The 13740-nt window shown below is 52.1% G+C and overlaps 1 protein-coding gene across 2 annotated transcripts in view; it reads right to left on the reverse strand.

Moving 5' to 3' along the window:
* Sipa1l2 (signal induced proliferation associated 1 like 2) overlaps nucleotides 1–13740 on the reverse strand; it is a 139891-nt gene that overhangs the window by 102966 nt on the left and 23185 nt on the right. Inside the window, exon 1 of one of the 2 annotated variants that reach the window (XM_076872966.1) lies at nucleotides 6522–6543. The exons of the other annotated variant lie outside the window; for it this stretch is intronic. The gene's annotated coding sequence lies outside the window, so the exon portion shown is untranslated. Of the gene's footprint in view, nucleotides 1–6521; nucleotides 6544–13740 lie in introns of those variants that run through there. 2 annotated transcript variants of the gene reach the window in all.

Here is a 13740-nt window from a genome sequence, read left to right on the forward strand (position 1 = left end):
CAGGGCGAGGGCTGGTTCCTGGGGACAGAACTCAAGAAGGACAAGGTGCCCAGTCAGCCTCCTCTGCTGCCAGAACCAGGAATTGCCTCCAGGAGGGACCCCAGATGGCTGAACCACATGGAACTGCCAACCCTCTGCCCTGTGCATCCAGAGGCCAGGCACAGTGCACTCCACAGAGCCCAAGTCCCTCCAGCCTCCACTTACTTCACTGCCCCCTCTGGCCCCACAGCTTACCAAGTAAAGTCACAGGGCACCCCATGCCAGCAGAGAAAGGAACACACCTGCAGGGGGCTCCTGCTTGCCTGTCCCCACCTCCTGCTCCTTGTACCCGGGAGGGACTTCTGGGTCCTGGGAGTTGGGAGACCAAGATTGCACCAGGAGCTCCCAGAACCCCAAATGCCGGCATCCTTCCCAGCCTCGCCGGCCCTCACCACCTGCCAAGCCTCCTCCGACACCTAGGGAGAGCTGGTGAAGAGACTCTGGGATTCAATGGCCCACTCCCTACTGCCTCCAGAACACTGCTGGCCCCTCCCTCCCCACCCCCTGCAGCACTGTTCCAATGTGTCTCTGTAGATGTGACTGAGGTCATAGTGGACCGGGCCCTCGCTGGCAGTGGATGGCATGCAGGTGAGCACCTGCATGCACCTTCACCTTCCTCCAGAAACTGACTGCAGCAGCTCTCCTCTGAATTTTTAGGAGTAAATAGCTAAATCGCCATACTCCTGGGGTGGCCTAGATGCTCCCTGAACTTGTGAGAGCATCTGGCTCTTTCAACGTTTCCCACAAACAGGACAGAGAGAGAAGCCTGTGGGAGAACTGATGTGTTCTTGCTCAACTCCAGCTGACGAGCTCTGCCCCTCGGTGTCTGCAGAGCCCATACTTCCAGGCACAGCAACCAAGGTGCGCGCACTCTCCAGCCCTCTGCAACTCTGCCTGGCTCTGTCCCGCTCTCTTGTTCTCACGCTGGCTGAGGCAGGGGTGGAGCAGCCAGGGTCTGGACATGTGTGGTGAACACTCCTCCTTCCACTCGATTGTGAAACATTACAAACACTGGCACCGTCTAGCAATGGGAACCAGGAACAATCTCCCTAGTTAAAGATGTCCATCATGAAGTAAGATGTCCATCATGAAGTTCTGGTGAGAACCTCAACCAGAAAAAAAGAGGAACGTTGACATTGCGCACATAGCTGACGCCCCATGACTCTCCATCATAGTCTGCTAGTGCCCTCATCCCCTGCTTCCAGACAAGCAAAACACTAAAGAGAAGCAAGGATCACTTATTAACAGAGTGCTGACCATTGTAACCCTCGGGCTGCCCCTATCAAATGGAGCGCAAGGAGAACCTGGTGTCCTGCAGGCTCCACAGGGGTGCAGCCAAGTTTCAACTTAGAACGTTTCTCCTGGAGATCCTGCAGTGTGAACCCAAGCATGCTCAGTATGTCACTGAGGGAAGACAACACTGGTGAAATGTCAGTCCCTTCTCCATTTCCAGGACAGGTATTAACAGAATCCACAGTAAACCAAGAAAGGCCAATTCAAGTGACTGCAGGAGCCCGTCAAAGGTACAGATGCCTCCACCTGGAACTTTCCTAGAGTGCTGCTTTCTGACACCCAATGGGAGGGAGTTTCTTACTCGTGCTTCACTGCCTGTTTATACAGACCCATGAGCAGCCATGAGAACCAGGCAGTCCATAAGAAAGGAAAAACGAATCAGTGTAGACCAGTCTCTTGCAGGCTGGCTACTGGTAGAAGAGAACAAGGAATGGTGAGTACCCTCTGATGCACATGGAGTGCCCCCTAGAGGAAGGGCAGGTCAGACGAGCATCTAGGCCATTCCAGGAGGATGGCGATTTAGCTATTTACTCTGGGGTCAAGATGCAGGCTTCACATCCATCAAAGTGGAAAATGAGGCTGACTTCTGAAACCAATGTGCAATTTGAGGGAAAAAACACAGAACCTACTGACCCACTGAAGTTTCATGAAAGCACAATTGCCCCCCACCCACATGAGTGTCCACTGCAATTAGGAGGCACAGCTCTGCCACATCCTCACCAACACCAGACCCATGGAGAACTGTCCACCAACACTATCCACTGAGTTCACTCTGCTACTGCAGAAAGGGAAGGGAACCAACTGAAGAAAAATTTCCTTCTATTGTCCTCCTCCTCCTCCCTCCAAAACTTCGTCCCACTCCAAAAAGAATCCAAGGGCCCAACACCCAAAGCACTGTGATTGCAGAGTGAGAGACAGGTGACCACCACAGGGCACAAGGAGGGAGGCTGGTGGCAGACTCACTTGGCAGCAGGCCTCAGTCCTGAGGGGCAGGAGGTAGCATGCCAGCTGGGGCACCATGCATAGCACAGGCCAGCCCTCTACAAAAGCAGGGGACCATAGTACACCTTCACAACCCAGAGGATGGGCCCCAGGACAGGCAAGACTGTGAAGGGCTGTCTCCAATCTGTAGAAATAATGTCTACTTGCAGAACTCCAGGCAAGACACCGGCACTGGAGCACTTCAAAACCACAGGAGGAACCGGGCACAGTGCTGCACCCCTGTAATCCCAGGGACTCAGGAGGCTGAGGCGGAGGATCACAAGCTCAAAGCCAGTCTCAGCAAAAGTGAGGCTGCTAAGCAACTCAGTGAGACCCTGCATCTAAATAAAATACAAAAAAAGGCTGGGGATGTGGCTCAGTGGTCGAGTGCCCCTGGGTTTAATACTCGATACCAAAAAAAAAAAAAAAAAAACCCACAGGAGGCATCAAGGACTTGATGGCTTCACCAGTCAGCCCAGGAACACCTCAGGGGAACAAGTCTTCAGGCTGAGAACCTGCTGGGGACCTACAGTCAGCCTGCATCTTTGCACAGTATGCTGCAGGCACAGCTCCCACTGCCTTCCTGCCACAGAGCTCCGACATCCTTGCCCTGGACAGGCGGGCCACAGTGGCACATCAGCAACCAAGGGAGCTTAATCAGAAAGACACAAAAACACCCCAGTCCCTCCTGTCCTGTCCATGACAGCAGATGCAGCCCAGCAGGGACAGCTCACTTCCCTACCCAGACAAGCCCATCCCTGCCACCACGCCCAGCACAGGAATTCCTATGAAAGGGCAGCACAGGGCTCATATCTACCTCCTCCACCTGATCTCCCCTCCTGCAGTTACTCAGGAAATGCAACTGGAAATACAGCAGGGGACGTCAACTCTCTGCAAATAGCCATCCTGAAAGCCTTAAGATAGAACTGGACACAAAGATAAAGTCACAGCCCTCACTTCCACCAAAGGCTTCTCTTGAAGAAGAGCAGAGAGGAATCCCTCTAGGCAGCCCTTCTCCAACCACCCCAGACAGGACACACAGGAGGCCAGGAGCAGCCACAGCACTCTGTACCAGCCAAGGTCCTGGACTCTGGGTGCTGCAGCCATGCAGGCACCGCCAGCTGCCCTGGCCTGCACAGCTCCAGTGGCAGCCATGTTCCTGGAGTACGACCATACAGCTGGCACCAACCTCACGGGTACAAGGACACAGACATAGGACTGGGAACCTGGAGAGAACAGTGGGTCCCAGGAGTGGCACGGGAGGGCGGGCCCCACATTTCCCAGTGTATCATGTTTATAATACCAGGAGAGTTGACCCTGAGTCTGCATATTCATAACACGAAGCCAGCTCTTAAAAACACTGCCTTTCTGCCTGCTGCCCACTAACCACCTAGGTGGCTCAAGACTTACTGCTTCAGGTGTGCAGGGCACAGGCAGGCATTCCAGCAGGCTCCACGCTGCAGTGACGCTCACACCCAACTCACACTCACTCTATGCTGTGTGCTATGATAGAATGCCACAGACCCTGTAATCTAAAAACAGAGGGTTGTCTGGCTCTTGGTTCTGGAGGCTGGGAACCCAAGATTGAAGAAGGCATCTGGCCAGGGCCTGTGTGCTCTGTGCATCGTGGCCGGACTTGCTGACCATGAAGCCACCCCCATGTCCACGGCCTTCCTTCCTCAGCCACAGGGGCCCTGAGCACCCAAGCCTTAGCAGTGAAGTGCCAATGCAGGGCTCTGGAGGTCATGGAGACCTATAGCACACACCCAGGCCCTGGACCCACTCTGGGATACTGGACTAGCCCCAGGACCATCTAGTTCATTGGGCATCTTTCCTATGCACTGCACAGCAGTGGCCCTTGAAAGGCATGAACCATGGATCCTCGGATCCTCAAGACTCGTGGACTGGATCTATGGTCAAACTCATTTCACAATAACTCAAACAGGCTAAAGCAACAGCAGGTAAAAACGCCAGCACCCCAGCATAAAGCAGGCAGTGACAGGGGACAAGGAGCCCTTCCAAGCAGGACAGTGTGCCTGCCAACCTGCCAGGTCTCATTCCACACTGCTACAACTGAAGACAGCAAAGGCCATCTCACTGCCTGGCCTGGGTAGACAGCCTTGGCCTTGGAACATCACAAGGGCCACCCAGTGAGCCCTGGTGTGGCACACCGATGTCGTCCCAAGGGGCTGCTCCTCACAGAACACCACCTTCCACCTGAAGAATGATACCCACCTGTCTTTATTCAGGGGAATCAGTGAGCCTGTTTTCACGGAAAACAAGATCCATGCTTTCATGCAAAAGTCAGACTTCCCAAACACCTGTATTAACCACTGAGACCTTCAAGATGTCCCTGAACTTAAGGATTTTCTGATTGGCAATATATTGCCAGTAAATATATTGATATATGGTAGATTTTCCACATAGCCAATGCATGATTTTCAAAATTTTTCACATGGCCAATTCATGATTTTCAATCTCATGAATTTCAAAAATAACACATAGCACACAGTTAAATAGCTTTAAAGGCTCTCAGAGGGACTGGGGATGGAGCTCAGGGGTAGATGCCTCCCACAGATGAGGCCCTAAGTAAGTTCTATCCCCAGCACTGCCAAAAACAAGGAGTGATAGAAGCATTTCAGAATCTGCACCTGACCCCCTCTCAGGGAGCTGCCCCCTATCGGGGGCTTTCAAGAAGACCCAAGTATCTGAAAAGAAGTTAAAACCTCCCTCCTTCCCCACTACAGATCAGGCAAGGCAGGGTTCTCTTAGACAGGATGGCAAACAAGACCACACACCACAGTCAGACACAGAGGCACAGCCCAGCACCCAGCTGCTTCTAAGAGCCAGGCACAAGGGATCTGCACCTGATACAGCAAGCCTCTCAAGTGCTTCTGCTTGGGCACATGCAAGTATTCATGTTAATACCTAATGAGCATATTACTTTCACTTTAAAATTAAGTTGAGTAATGATTTCTAAAATCACTAGCTTTTCAATTCTAACATGATCTGACAAAATTCACATAAAACAACTCTTTGGTGTTCCCAGTAGTTTTTAAGGGTTTAAAACAGGCTTGGGACTGAAACATCTCAGACACCACTGAAGGGAACACTTTGATGGCAACTCCCAGGAGCAATGAGGAGGAGGAGTATGGAGAGGCACTTGCAGGATCAAGGACGCAGGTGAGCAGATGTGTTGTGACGCCAGGCAGCAAGCGAGCCAAGTCCCCTCTCCCCACTGGGCAAAACATACTCACGGAAGTCTCAGGGGAAATGGTGAGCCTGTTGGGACACCTAGGTCTCCATCAGTCTCCTACAGATGGCCAACTGACTGCGTAACCCTGCAATCATACAGTGTCACCTCCCCAGCCAACTCACTACACTGCTCCCCTGCTGCTTCTGGGACATGTCCACGACTCGCTACGCAGGCTGAGACTTCTCGATGAATCACCAACTTTTGCCAGTCACTCACCCAGGGAGACCTGCTGGCCTCCACCTCGCAGGAGCCGACCTTCTGCAATCTCGGCGCTCATGCCTGTGGAGTTGGCCAGGGAATCAAAATAGCTGGAGAGCTGAGGGTGGGACACTGAGTTCTACAATGTGCTCAGCACAGTGAGGAGCAGAGACTGGCATGCCACTAGATCCCTGGCTCGGTGCTTTCCACTGAGGTCTCTCTCTCTCCCTCGGAGCCATCGAGGACTTTATTTACCATGTGCAACTTGGGATCCACGTTTTGGGGGCTGGCCACATAGCTCCGTGGCGAGCACTTGCCTGGCCAAGGCCCTGGGCTCCAGCACTTTCCAGCACTGAAAAGAAATTCTGAGCAGCGATATGCAATTCGGTGCGAGCTCCTGTTCATGAAGTGACATGCTTACACCACTGGGACCGAGAGAAGCAAATCCCCACACCTGTGGCCACGCACCTCTCTTCTCCAGCCACGCCTTCTGCCCGGCCTGTGAGTCCACTCTCCTGTCCTCCACTCCACTCAGGCAGCAAGATCCCTGGACACCTGAGGGGCACACAGCAGACACGCCCAGCCCCCCTCGCCCTGAGGCCTCCCAGGCAGCCACCATGCAGTCTATCTCAAGAACTCCTTTAACAATTGCTGCATGCCTCCAAAAGGCGTGTGTCACCAAGGGACAGTGATGGTAATAAAACTCAACTTAGCTCATAAACCACTTGAGTTTGAAGAAAACAACAAACCAAACCTTGAAGGTAGAGGAGAAAGGGGGAAACGAAACTCAGCAAGACACACCACTGAAGCCTGCGGGGACAAAGGCAGTCGGACTCTGCGCACACTGTCTTCTGGAAAAGGAGGGGACAGAGCAAAGACATGGTGGTGTAGATATCAGATGCAAATTCAGCCCCACTGTCCCACTTCAGAGGAGGACCCTGGCCTGCACACACACCACCTGAGCCTAGCCCATAGCAGGGCCACACACTGACAGCGCCTCCCAGCATTCCTCCTGAGTCTGCCCCACCACAAAGAAAGTGCAGTCTGCAGTTAGTGGGGACATCTCCAGCCCACAGCCCCCAGGGTCGCCACAACCAATTGTGACTTCACCAACATGCACTGGACAAAGGAAGCCAGCTGGACAGGGTGCCCTAGAAGAGAGCTGAAACCCACCTACAGAGAGCACAGAAAACCGCGAGCAGAAGGGCTGTGCCTGGCCAGTCCTTGCACTGTCCACAAAAGATGTTCAGCCTTGGCCAGTGGAGCTCTGGCAGGGGGAGGCCAGAGAGTCATACTCCATTCTTCATCTCTAGTGGGTGCTTCTGGAAGGCCATCCACCCAGGAGGACTGCAGGGTGCTCAATCCACCTGAGGACATCGGCCCAGACGGCGTGGGGAGACAAGAAAAACGTGTGAATGGAAAGACTTAAAATCAGCAACAGCCGGGTATAAACATCTCAGTGTGATTCTTCACCTGCCCACCAAACTGAACACCACGCACCTGTCTGTACTTCTGAGCAGAGGTTTACACACACACACACACACACATACACACACACACACACACACACACACACACACACACACACCCAGGTTGGCTGGGGCTGTAGTCTACCCCATGGGGTTGGCTGCTGACCAAGGTTATGCTCTCTTCCCACAATGGCTCTCTACCACGTGGCCAACGCTACCCTGGTCTACCCCGGTGGGCAGTAGGGCTCCCGGGCCAGTTGCCCCATTCAGCAGCCTCCGCCTGACCTCTGGCCCTGAATGGCATGGCCACGGAGCCCCTTGGCCTATATTGTGTGGACCTGGAACTCCCTCCTTGGGCCTCCAGATAGACACGGCTCTCTTAGGTCTCTGGGTCCCCTGCTAGGGCCAGAGCAGAACAATCTAAGAGAACCAGAGAGACGTGGCAGCTAGTCACAGGAGGGAAATGCACCTCAGCCCTTGTGCCAACCAACCCCCCCCCCAACACCCGCCGGCCAGCCCACCAGAGAAGGGCATCAGCCACTTCACCACTCACCCACCTGGCCCACAAAGAACTAAAGGCACTTCTAATCTTTAATTCATTAAGATACTATATGACTCTTGCTTAAGGAAACAAAACCACAGTTAAGACTGCAGCAGCTCCAGCCCCCAAGGGCCATGCTGAGTGGGCCACTCCCAGACTGCTTCTCCCAGGCCTCTGCCCCATCACTGCTGAAAGACCAGCTCCCACTGACTTCCTGCTGAACATGAACCACTGTGGAGGGGAGGGGAGGGGAGGGGAGGGGCAAAAATCACCAGCTCTGACAGCCACGCATACTTGAGGCCCTCTGCAAGCCGGAGGAATATTTAGCAGACATTGGCAGACGCTTACTGTCAGAATTAAAACGGGAAGCTGCACAGATAGCAGTCACCAAGTCACGAGCAGCACTCTCTCCAACACAGTGGCTCTTGCATCTCCAGAGGTGAACAAGTCTGAGCTGGTGCAGCCGGTGGGCCACCTGCCACTCGCGTTCCAAGGGTTCTTAACTCGGGGCCACAACTGTGAATGCCTAAAATGCTCACTTCTTTAAAAAGAATGTTCCTTTGTACACTGTCTACTGGCTTTAAATAAAAATAGCTGGTTGATAGGTGAAAACAAGAGCTGACTGACCGGCAGCCTGAACCCTTACCCTAGGGCTAGAGAACTAAGGAAAACCTAAAGTCAAAGAAAGGGATGTGGACAGTGCACAGTTACCCAGAACTCAATGGATTGGTAAGTTTTCTAGAACTAAAAAAAAAAAAAAAAAAAAAAATTGTTGTCAGAACCTTTCCAACCTCCCTTAAGGAGCCCTGGGAAACTAAACACAAGACCAGGCCTAAACAAGGACCAGCACCATCTCTTCAAGGCTTTGGGGCATTTTGTCCCCATGTTCATGGGAGGAAAACAATGGAAACACTTTGCTCTGCTGTGTGACTCAACAACGGGGAGTGAGAAAGCCACTCTTGGCCTGGCCCAGCATGGTGAGAGCCACCTCACCAGCCTTCACCAGACTCCACAACACTGAGGGCAGCAAGGAGGTGCCCTTTCAAGTCCAAAGTCAAACACTAGCCCAAATAGGAGAGCGCCTTGAGAGCACCTGCCTGCCTGCCAGGATCCAGGCTGAACACCACTGGGGAGATGCCACAGGGATCCCTAAAGGTGAGCTCCCTTTGAGGCTGCACCTGGAGACCACACCTCACCAAGAAGCGAGCCTTCTACAGCAGAAGGGACTCGGGGTCCATCCTAGAGTCACTGTCTCCAGGGCATTCTATGGTCTATTACGGCTTCATTCAAATGATGGGACAAACATTGGACAGACCATAGTATACTGCTAGGCACCTCGGAAGTCAGCAGAGAGGCAAGGACTTCCCAACATGCCACTGGACCAGATGGGAAGATAAAAATTCTCTGCAATGAGTAAGACAAAATAAAGACACCCACTTAAAACATTGTGTCAAGCAAGCAAAATCCTCAGAGCAGATCCTGGGGGCTACCCTCTGGCCTCACACCCCTCACACAGGGCCTTCTGGTCTGGAGCGCCCCATGGGCAGACTCCTCTGGATGGAACCAGCACCAACCAAGCTTCACACCCACAGGGCAGGTAGGGCCTCAGCCCACTCCCACAGGGCAGCCAAAGCAGCCTCCAGAACAGCCTCTCCAGCCTCTCCAGCTACCCCCTTCCCCCACCCTGGCCTTCCCATGACCTCACTCCTTCAGCCCCACCCCCTAAAGGGGACCTGCCTAACAGGACCCTGCCACTTAGCTGATAACACAGAAAGAGGGAAAAGGAGAAGGCAGGGCTAAGAACTGGGTGCTGGCTGTGCTGGGAGGCCGCTGAGGAGCAGGGGGGCTGGGGGACTTGGGGAGCCTTTACCAGGGTGTTCCTGCCTTTACCAGGGTGGTGAGCACAGGCTTGACACACACCCTAGGCTATGCACCTGTCCTCATCCTCAGTTCAGTGCTCCTACAGGCTGATCCCCCTACCTCCCTGGCTCTCCAGCAAGCCAGCAGAGCCCACTCTTCCTACCACCATCACCCAGGGGACCCTCGCCTCCTGAAGTGAACACACTCCTCCTTGGGCCCAGTCTGGCCTCTGAGTCATCTGGAGCCACCTAACCACCTTTAAATTCTGTTCCCTGAATTCACCGCACTAGGGAGAAACCAAGCAGAGCCACAGTGAGGAAAAGCCTCAAGGTCCACACAAGCCAGTCCTGGAGGTGCTTCCTGCCACCCCAGGACCTCTGCCACTCTCACACCACCCAGGAGGCAGACTCTGCAACTGTTCCCTGCAGCCAGCATGCGCCCTAGTGGGGACCAGGAGAGGCTTGAAGCTCTGTCTCCCTGCCACCCCCTCCTGCATTATCATGTACCCTGACTCCTCCGAGTTCCAGTCAGGGAGCATACAGGGCCTGACTAAATGACAAGAAACTAAGCCAGAGGTCAGAGAAAGCGTAAAGCTCCCAGTCCCTGGTGGCCACTGAAGACCCGGCAAGAAGAGATGGCCTTCCTGGGTGCCTCCATAAGGTGGAACCCGGAAGCCCATGGTTCTCTGTGCCAGGGGCCTGCTGCTAAGGCTCGGGCTCCAACTTCCTTCAGTCTGCAGTGTCCCCAGACTCACTCTGCATGACTCCCTGCTCCAGGAGGGGCATCGAGGCCAGCCAAGGACACCACCATCTGCACAGGACTGCACGCCAACTTCAGTCAAGGCGCCACCTTACGGCCACAGCCTGGGCACCGTGCAGAGAATGACAGTTGTCTTCCATGTTCAATATAAAGGGAAAGTCTGATTCTGGACAGTACATGAAGATTGAGCTTTTATTCCCTTAAAATTTCAAAAGAAAAAAAAAAACTAGTTTCATTAAGAACAGATGGAAATCATCACTGAAATGCTAGCACAGAGGATCAGACGGGACCAGTACACCAAACATCAGCCCATTCTTTCCCACTGTCCAGATGTGAAACATGTGCACAAATTAAATATAGGCTATAGAACATAATTGTATGATATGTACCACAATTATGTAACAATGTGAATACAATTTCAGCACTAATACCAATCAATACCAACATCACCTCTTGACTATGATTTCCAACCCATTCTAATGCACCTGTGTCGAGTTCATTGAAAAAGAGTCACAGAATTGAAAACCTGGGGCTGAATGGGCTAACCAGACCAGAATCAATCAGAACAAGCAGGGCACAATGGCTGCATCCCTGAGGGTTCCACTGTTGAGAAAGCCTGTGGCTCCCCTGGCCACTCCCAAGCTGTTCCCATTCACTAGGGTGCAGTCCTGGCTGCCCTTGCAGAGGTCAAGGCAGGTTTAAGCCAAGGGTGAAGGTTGCAGACACAAAGGAAGGCGCAGAAAGGCAGGAAAGCTAGGTCTGGAACTCACAAGACAGGAGCAAGGGGCCAGCCAGGAGTAGTTCTGCACTTCCCAGAACACCCTGTGTATTCTGAGCTCACCACCACTTCAGAAAACGGCGCCAGACACCAAGTACACGGCCCAGGAGGAGTCTTCCAACGCCACGAGAACAGCCCTGCTGTTTCCCACAGGTGACAAGACACTGAAGGAACGCCCAGTGTTAGAAAGGACCCTAACACAATGCTCTGGCAAGCCACACACCGTCACCATATTCTCAAGCATCAATGTCTGCGTGGAGGAGGGGGCTGGTGAGCTGGCAGCAGCAGCCCTGCTGCTGGCACAGACCCAAACTCCAGCCTAAGGAAGCAGCAACACTCGATCTGGAGGTCGCAGGGGGTGAGGGTACCCAGGCCACTGCTGCCATGACCCAGGCCAGGGAGGGCAACGCTGGAGCAAAGTCAGATGCAGCACTGGAACCCCAAACAAATCCCTGCACCCAGGCTGAGCCCAGGCACTAGAAAGAACACCTTCACAAGACAGGCGCCTTGGCCGCCTCCACATCCCTGCCTTCTTAAAGCAAGGCACCACCTGTGAACTGCAGCCTGCACCTGACCCTCACATAGCCTGCCAGCAACTATGCCCTCAACCTGGCCTGCTCTCAAGCCACCAGGGCCTGGCTCCCAAGGACAAGCATGCTCTGCACCATCAGCGATCCTTTAAAAAAGAGCTTGCAGACACTTCTCAGAAGAAGATATATAAGTAATCAACAAATATATAAAAAAAATGTTCAACATCTTTAGTAATTAGAGAAATGAAAATCAAACCTACTCTTAGATTTCATCTCACCCTAGTCAGAATGGCAATCATCAAGAATACAAGCCATAAATGCTGGCGAGGATGTGGGGGAAAGGTACACTCAGACATTGCTGGTAGAACTGCAAATTGGTGCAACCACTTTGGAAAGCAGTATGGAGATTCCTTAGAAAACTTGGAATGGAACCACTATTTGACCCAGCTACCCCATTCCTCAATCTACACCCATAGGACTTAAAATTAGCATACTATAGTGATGCAGTCACAGTAGTGTTTATAGTAGCTCAACTCACAATAACTAAACTGTGGAACCAACCTAGGTGCCCATCAATAGATAAATGGATAAAGAAACTGTGGTATATATACACAGTGGAATATTATTCAGCATTAAAAAGAATAAGATTATGGCATTTGCAGGTAAGTGGATGGAGGTAGAGAATATCATGCTAAGCGAAGTAAGCCAATCCCCCAAAACTAAAGGCCGAATGTTTTCTCTGATTAGTGGATGCTGATCTATGATGGGGGGGGGGGGGCATGAGAAGAACGGAGGAAGTTTGGATTGGGCAAAGGGGAAGGTGGGAGGGGCTAAGGGGTAAGAAAGGTGATGGAATAAGATGGACTTCATTACCTTAGGTACATGTATGATTGCACGAATGGTGCAATGCTACATTATATACGACCGGAGAATTGAAATGTGTGCTCCATTTATGTACAACTAAGTACAACAAATTTTTAAAAAATAAAAATTTTTAAATAAAATAAAGGTTGATCAACAACTAAAAAAAAAAAAAAAAAAAAAATTAAAATAAAGAGCTTGCACCAGCATGGTGGCACATGCCTGTATTCCCAGCAACTCCAGAGGCTGAGGCAGAGGGTTGCAAGTTCAAAGCCAGCCTCAGAAACTTAGTGAGGCCCTAAGCAACTTAGTGAGAACCTGTCTCTAAATAAAAAATAAAATGCGGTGGGGATGTAGCTCAGTGCTTAAGCACCACTGGGTTCATTCCCCAATACGAGAAAAAAAAAAAAAAAGTTTGGCAGCAAACTCAACAATACCTATTGTCCTTTGATTAACCCATAAGGTGTGGGAAATACACAGCTATAACAGACAGTGTCTCAGTCCTCCAGTGCCTTAGCAAAGTAACAAACTGGGCTCCCTAAAAACAAGAAGTTTCTCTCTCACAGTTCTGGAGACTGAAGTCAAAGATCAAGGTGCTAGCAGATCCCATGCCTGGCTCACAGAAGATATGGTCTCATCAATCCTTCACATGCTGGTAGGGTCTCTTGGGGCACTGATCACCCCCATGACCCAGTCCCCTCCCAAGGGCCCCACAAGCACCATGGGGGAGTGCCGCAGTCTGGCTGGGCACAAATCAGGAGCTATTCAAGCAGGAACAAAATTTACAAACTCCTGCAAACGCCACACCATACACCAACAGGAAATCCCTCCTCCGGCACTTCCCCAACCAACACGAACTCCCCAGGAATCCCTGCGAGAACTCCAAAGTAGCAGGCACCAGAGGTGGACAGCAGGGGTCTAATATACAATTGAATACACAGCTTAACATAACCATCATCATCTCAATGGCTTGCTGGTTTCACCTCTCAACCACTCTGTTCTGGCAAAAATGCCATGTGTCATTCCAACTCGGCTATGGCTCTCAGCAGGGGAAAGGAGCCAACACAGAAATCTGAGGACACATACAGACTGGTGAGCCAGATAGACATACCAAAATAGGCCACATGTGCAGGTGGACTCCACAACCTGGCCTGGCCTTGGTGAGTGGGCAGTCG

The sequence above is a fragment of the Callospermophilus lateralis genome, chromosome 13 (assembly GCF_048772815.1).
Source record: "Callospermophilus lateralis isolate mCalLat2 chromosome 13, mCalLat2.hap1, whole genome shotgun sequence".
In the NCBI taxonomy this organism is placed as follows: Eukaryota; Metazoa; Chordata; class Mammalia; order Rodentia; family Sciuridae; genus Callospermophilus; species Callospermophilus lateralis.